General features: G+C 32.9%; 1 pseudogene; it reads right to left on the reverse strand.

Moving 5' to 3' along the window:
- Positions 1–3,857: 3,857 nt before the first annotated feature.
- On the reverse strand, positions 3,858–4,689 carry LOC109246672 (AN1-type zinc finger protein 5-like; annotated as a pseudogene).
- Positions 4,690–8,191: the final 3,502 nt, after the last annotated feature.

The raw sequence follows: 8,191 nt of genomic DNA on the forward strand, positions 1-8,191 counted from the left end.
CCCTTGCTGTTACCTCATTTCTTTTGAGTGGAATTGATCACTTCCTCCTTATTTCTAAGTATATCTATTATTTTCTTAATAAATGTTACATACACTGAGTCATGGTGGGTGATTTACAGATACACATGTGTGAAATAATCTGTTTTGAGTGAAGTTAAAGAATTTTCATTATAATAAAAGGTACAAGTTACATCTTCCCTTTGGAATTGTTGGCATAAAGTTGTGAAGAAAGGAGTCAGCTTCAAGGATAAAGAGCTGCTGATGACTTTGGTGTTACAAAGTGAGTCCTATTGCCTCTGCTAAAGGTATTGCCTTTCCTGTGTAATATTAATTCCTTGAACAAACAAATTTTTTTTGTTTAAGCCACTAGATGGATTTTTATCATGCATATCTAAAAGAACACTGGCAATAAATTTTTAGCTCGTAGCTTGAAGTTAAACATGCATAAAATAAGCAATTGAGTCACCCCACCTAGTAAAAAGTAGGGGACAGGGTCATTGAACAAATGGAAAATATATGCTGATCTATAATAAACTGAAAATTTAGATAGAAAACACTATCTAAACTGTAATGATAATTTTTTAGGCCCCTATTAAAAAACAAAAGTCAGCTGAGTAGATTTTAAAGATTGTATTAGATTTATTTAATGATTTATTAATTGGGCAGCAACCCATTAGCAGATGGAAAGGAGCCCTGAAAAGCTATACAAAATGAAAGGCTTATAGGCAGAAGAGAATGACACAAGGAAGTTACTAGAAAAAAGTGGATTGTTTTGGAAGGTCAACTTCCTCTAGGAGACAGCAGGAGGCTATCAGGCAGATTGTTTTACTAGTGCTTACCAGGTAGAGTTGAAACCATAAGTTAGGTATTAAGTTTTGATTTAGTGATGTGGGCTTAACATAAATGACTCTATTTTGTGTTTGTTGTCTCTTTTTACTTTTTTAATTTTTTTTAAGTTTATTTATTTTGAGAGGGAGAAAGAGAAAGGGGCAGGGAGAAAATCCCAAGTAGGCTCCATACTTTCAGCTCAGAGCCTGATGTACGGCTTGATCTCACTAACCATGAGATCATGACCTGAACTGAAATCAAGAGTCAGACACTTAAACTACTGAGCCACCCAGGTGTTCCTGTTGTCTCTTTTTTAACACACCAACATAGAACTGGATAGATAGTGGAAAAAACAACAAAAGAATTCCTACCACTGGTGCTGTAAATACAAGGAATGATGGGAAATACAAAAAAAATCAAGAAATAGATCACGTCTAAGTGCTCAATGCACAAGTAGATTTTGTTATTGAAATATAGTACAATAGCAGTGAGATAATTTCAAATTTGGAAAATTGTGGAAAACACTGAGATTGGTAATATACATGGAAGAGGAAAATAATGTTCCCTCTAACTTTCTAGGTTCTTAGCTGAGACCGACCTTCTTTCCCCCATTATAAAACACAGATTTATAGGGAAGAATTTTAATAGCATGTGTACCTCCTTATATATATGCAGGATGCCATTTATGGAAGGTTACCAAGAAAAGCACAGTAAAAGTCAAAAGTGTAGCTGAGGTATTTGTATATAAACTACAGTTTGTTTTTTAGGGAAGGTGTCATGAATACTATTATTAAAGTATTTAATGCAAGGATTTTGAAGAGCTTGCACAGTCTTTAAGAGGAGATAGGCTTATATGGTTGTCCAGGACAAAAACTTAGGAAACAGACACAAATTCTGTGTGTCTGTGTTTGTATTTATAGGAATTGTTATCATTTAGAGGGGTGAGATTTTAACTATGGGTAGAGTGCAGGAAAAAAATGAAAGATAAGCAGAAAATGCTGCTTTGGAAGACACTAACACTGAAAAGATGTATAGAAAAAAAAAAGACCTGTAAATAAAAATAGAAAATATCAAAACTTAGGAAGAAATATAGCTGTGATGTTTCAAGCAGATGTTGGTTAATATATTTCTTACTGAATTTCAAAACATGAGAACACAATGCAAATATGTGACTATAACATAATTGTCAATGTACTTGTTTATGAACCACCTAACTCTAAAATACCTTTTCAGACAACTCTATAGGCAACTCTGTAGAGAAAGGTTCTAGTATGTCATATATTACTATTGACTGAGATCATAGGGATACTTATAATTCAGATATAAAATCTCTCCTAGAATTTTAGGAAAATTTAATTGGAAAATTGTGAAGATTAAGAGATTTATCAAATTAGTTACATTTGCAAAATATCACATGGACATTGCATAATACTTAATGCAAGGAGTCTGGATTCTGATTGTTATAATAGCACTATGTTCACTACCATCCAGAGAATAATTTTGATCTGACTTTTTATGTTAAGGCACTTAAAATGAAATACACTCTCACAATGCTGTATTATGCACTCAATATTTTAACTATATGCACAATGTTGTAACACAGATCACTAAAAGGGATGCATCTTATATAACTTTAACTTTATACCCGTTGTAAAGCAACTCCTCATTTCTTTCTAGGCCCTAGCAACCACTATTCTATTCTCCGCTTCTATGAGCTTAACTATTTTAGATAACTAATGCAAGTTTCTCTTTCTGTGACTTTTTGTTTTTCACTTAGCATGATGTCCTCCAGGTTTAACCATGCTGTCACATATCACAAAATATCCTTTCTTTTTAAGGCTGAATAGTCCATTTTATGTATTTATCACATTTTCTTTATCCATTCATTTGTTGATGAGTATTTAGGTTTTCTCACTACTTTGGCAATTCATATAATGCTTCAGTGAACACAGATACACAAATATTATCTTCAAAATCTAGTTTTCATTTTTTTAAGTGGGATTGCTGGACCATGTGGTAGGTTTACTTAATTTTGAGGAATCTCCATATTGTTTTCATAGTGGATGGAATGTTAATCCAACAAACAGTCCAATGTCTGCTTATTTCAGTTACTAATTTTCATTTTTCAGAGATTTTTTGACATTCTGTTCCTTGATTTCTATTTTTTCATCTTTTATTCTTTGATTCATCTTCCCTTCTTTCTTTCCTTTCAATTCCAGTATAATTAATATACATTGTTATATTGGTTTCAGGTATACAAGTTAGAGATTCAACAGTTCTATACATTACATAATACTCATCACGATAAGTATACTCTTAATGCCCTTCGCCTATTTCACCCACAACCCCACACACTTAACCTCTGGTAATCATTAGCTTTAAACATCCTTTCTTGAACCAAAACATTCAATAAAAGTTGCTCATGAAAAATTAACTTTTCAGATACTTTTGCAACTTAAAATTCAGATGCGTGTTATTCAACAGGGACTCTGTATGTAAAAACCAAATGTAGTTTTAATTTCTTCTTATAAACAAATAAATCCTAGTGCAGTTCTTTGCTACACAACATTTTTGGCAATCAGAGTAATGCAGACATCTTCTAGTGCAGGCCAGCACAATAAGCTTCAAAGATAGCTCAAGACCCTATTGGCTTGATGGCTTTACTCACGATAACCAGTTGTGATGTTTACCGTTCACAGAATGTCTTATTTGACAGCTTTTAGAAGACCAATTAGCCAGGCTCATATATGGTAACAAATACTGATTTCATGGAAACGTCTGATCCTCTTTATAGCTTTCCTCCTTCCAAAGAACATGTTGTGGAAATTAACAGGATGAAGTTTAACTACGGTAGAAGTGGACTGCCAGTCTTTTTCTGGTGTACCATTAAAAATAAAAAATACAGGTATATAACACTAGCAAAAGATTATGTCTTGATTACATTCCAAAAGGCAGATATGCTGCAAGCCTGCAGATATTTCATGTATTATGTTTGGCACATGAAAACTAAATTTTGTCCCTAACTGTGTATTGCAATTTGCTGTGCAGATTTTCATCCTATTTTATTTATGGCAAGGGATATACATTTTGCAGGGCTGGATCTATCCATTTCTGCCTGTAACAAACACCCAAACATCCTAAAATTTTAATTATAAGACAGAAAAGTGTGAAGTAAAACTCTAGAGAACATCAAAGGAAAATGGCCATGCATCTGCTCTTTAATGTTTTCCTATGATATATTAAAATAAAAACAAAGTTTAAGTCTCTTCACAAGTAGTAATGTATATTCTTTGGATTTTTTTCAGCCACAACAACTGGATTCTCTTTTCTGATTTTTGCTTCATCTTTTGCTTTGTAATCATATGGACAGTTGTGCTTCTCGGAGTAATGGTGAAATCCACAAAACAAATTTCCACATCAGCAGTCACACCCTGTAAGGCCAAACTTTCTTTCTGCACATAAAACATCTCTTCTTTGGTTTCAGCAACCCAGGAGCTTTTCCTTCACTTTGAGAAGTACTGGACTGAGAAACTGGTGGACTGGGCTGAGTGACAACTGGGTCTGATACCTCTGTTTTGGAGGTATTTGTTTCGTCCTCTCGAAATGCTCATTTCTGTCATTTGGTGAGTTACAGGCAAGGCAGCCACGGGGCCCCTTCCTTGATTTTTCAGATATGTTGCCAGCAGCACCTTCGCAGTTGTTTGAACTAGTCTCTGCTTTCTGTACAGTAGCAGAATCTGAGGTAGGACTGTTGGAACCACTAGACTTACTGGGCTCATTCTGCCACTATTTCTGCTGTCTCTGATGATTTTCTTTGTAGCAAACGGAATCTTGTTTTTTTATTATTATTATTTTAGCCATCCTGACAAGTATTAAGTAATATATCATGGTGGTTTTGATTTGTGTTTCCTGATTATCATTTATTTGAGCATCTTTTCACGTATCTGTTGGCCATCTGTATATCTTCTTTGGAGAAATGTTTATTCATGTCTTCTGCCCGTTTTTTAATTGGATTACTTGTAGTTTTTGGTGTTCAGTTGTGTAAGTTCTTTATATATTTTGGATACTAAACCATTATCCAATACTACTCATTATCATTTGCAAATATCTTCTCCCATTCTGCAGGTTGTCTTTTAGTTTTGTTGATTATGGTTTTTGTTTTTGTTGTTGTTGATTACTTTCTTTGCTTTTCAGAAGCTTTTTATTTTGATGTAGTCCCAACAGTTTATTTTTGCTTTTGTTTCTCTTGCTTCAGGAGACTTCTCTAGAAAAATGTTGCTACAACCAATGTCAGAAATTACTGCCAGTGCTGTCTTCTGGGATTTTTGTGGTTTGAGCTTTCAAATTTAGGTCCTTAACTCATTTTGAATTTATATTTTGTCTATACTGAGAGAAAATGGCCTAGAAAATGAAACTAGAAAACTGCATGTTACTGTCCAGTTTTCCCAATACCATTTGCTGAAGAGACGGTCTTTTTCCCATTGGATATTCTTTCTTGCTTTGTCAAAGGTTAATTGACCATATAGTTGTGGATTTATTTCTGTATTTTTTATTTTGTTCCATTGATCTAATTTTTATGCCAGTACCATACTGTTTTGATAACTACTGCTTTGTAATATAACTTGAAGTCCAGAATTGTGATGCCTCCAGCTTTGCTATTCTTTTCCAAAATTGCTTTGGCTATTTGCAGTCTTCCATAGTTCCATACAAATTTTAGAATTATTTATTCTAGGTCTGAGAAAAATGTTGTTGGTATTTTGATAGGGATTGCATTACATGTGTAGATTGTTTTGGGTAATATAGACATTTTAATAATATTCTTCCAATCCATGGGCATAGAATGTCTTTCCAATTCTTTATGTCTTCTAAAATATCTTTTATTAGTGGTTTATAATGTTCAGAGTATAGGTCTTTCACCTTGTTAGGGATGCTTATTCCTAAGTATTTTATTACTTTGGTGTAATTGTAAATGGGATTGTTTTCTAAATTTCTCTTTCTGCCACTTCATTATTGATGTATAGAAATGGAACAGATTTCTATGCATTGATTTGGTATCCTGCAACTTTACTGAATTCATTGATCAGTTCTAGCAGGTTTTTGGTGGAGTTTTTTGGGTTTTCTATATATAGTACCACATCATCTGCAAATAGTAAAATTTTACTTCTTCCTTACCAATTTGGGTGTGTTTTATTTCTTTTTATTTTCTGATTGCTATGGCTGGGATTTTTGGTACTATGTTGAATACAAGTGGTGAGAGTGTACATTCTTGTCTTCTTCCTGACATTAGGGGAAAAGCTCTCAGTACTTCCCCATTAAGGATGAGGTTAGCTCTGGGTTTTTCATATATGACCTTTATTATGTGGAGGTATGTTAACTAATAGTATGTTAACTATTAACCTAACTTTTTGAGGGTTTTTGTCATGAATGGATGTTGTACTTTTTCAACATGCTTTTTCTGTATCTATTGAAATAATCCTATGTTTTATCCTTTCTTTTATTGATGTGATGTATCACATTGATTTATTTGTGAATAATGAACTGTTCTCTCATTCTGGGAATAAAACCAACTTGATCATGGGGAATGTATTGTTTTAATGTCTTAATGTAAGTTTTAATGTATTGCTGGATCCAGTTTGCTAATATTTTGTTGAGGATTTTTGAAATCTGTGTTCATCAGAGATTTTGACCTGTAATTCTCCTTTTTTCTGTGGTGTCCTTATCTGGTTTTGGTATCAGCATAATGCTGCTTCATAGAATGAATTTGGAAACTTTCCATCCTCTTCTATTTTCTGGAATAGTTTGAAAAAAAAATGGGTATTGACTTTAAATGCTTGGATTAATTCACCTGTAAAGCCATCTGGTCCTGTACTTTTGTTGGGAGTTTTTTATTATTGATTCCATTTCATTTTTGATAGTTGGTTCATTCAAAATGTCTATTTTGTTTTGATTCAGTTTTGGTAGGTTATTGTTTTAAGAATTTATCTATTTCTTCTAGGTTGTCCAATTTATTGGCATATAATTTTCATAATATTCTCTTATAGTTCATTGTATTTATGTGGTGTTGTTATTTCTCTTCCATTTCAGATTTTGAGTATTTTTTTTTTTATGGGTATGGCTAAACATTTATCAATTTTGTTGATCTTTTCAAAGAACCAGCTCCTGGTTTCATTGATCTGTTCTTTTGTGTTTCTAGTTTCTTTTTCATTTATTTCTATTCTAATCTTTATAATTTCCTTCCTTCTGCTGGTTTTGGGTTTTGTTTGTTCTTGTCTTAGCTGTCTTAGTTTGTTTATCTGAATTTTTTCTTGCTGTTTGAATTAGACCTGTATTGTTATAAACTTCCCTTTTAGAGCTGCTTTTACTGCATCCCAAATATTTTGAACCATTGTTTTTTTCATTTGTCTCTTTTTTTTTAATTTCTCTTCTTACCCATTCATTGTTTAATAGCATGTTTTTAATTTCCATGTAATTGTGCTCTTTCCAGATATTTTCATGTGATGGATTGCTAGTTTCATAATGTTATGGTCAGAAAAGATGCATAGTAGGACTTCAGTCTTTATCAATTTTTTGATACTTGTTTTGTGGCCTAATATGTGATCAATTATGGAAAATGTTCCATGTACACTTAAAGAGAATGTGTATTCTGTTTTAGGATGGAATGTTCTGAATATATCTGTTATCTTTCTGGTCTAATGTGTCTTTCAAAGCCACTGTTGCCTTGTTGATTTTCTGTTTGCATGATCTGTCTATTAATGTAAGTGGGTTGTTAAAGTCCCCATTATATTATATTAGTATTGATTACTTCTTTTATGTTTATTGTTAATTTTTATGTATCTGGATGCTCTCATGTTGGGTGCATAAATATTTACAATTGTTACATCTTGTTGTATTTTCCCTTTATTGTTATAGTGTCTTTCTTTGTCTCTTGTGATAGTCTTTATTTTAAAGTCTATTTTCTCCATACTTATATTGCTACCTTGGGTTTCTTTTGACATCCATTTGCAGGATAAATGTTTCTCCATCTCCTCATTTTCAATCTGTAAGTGTCCTTAGGTCTGAAATAAGTCTCCCACAGGCAGCATATAAGTGGGTCATGTTTTTTATCTACTCTGTCACCCTATGTCTTTTGAGTGGAGCATTTAATCCACTTGTACCCCAAGTAATTATCGATAGGTATGCAGTTATTGCCACTTGGTTTCTTGTTTCATTGTTATTTTTTTGAAGTTCTTCCCTGTTTCTTTTTTCTCTTGTTCTCTCATGTTTAGTTGACCTTCTTTAGTGATATACTTGAATTCCTTTCTATTTATTTTTTGCCTGTCTAACACTAGTTTTTGATTTGTGGCTACATCTTCTGCATATAGCA

Source organism: Panthera pardus, unplaced genomic scaffold (genome assembly GCF_024362965.1).
Source record: "Panthera pardus isolate Hobbes unplaced genomic scaffold, ASM2436296v1 HiC_scaffold_13, whole genome shotgun sequence".
In the NCBI taxonomy this organism is placed as follows: Eukaryota; Metazoa; Chordata; class Mammalia; order Carnivora; family Felidae; genus Panthera; species Panthera pardus.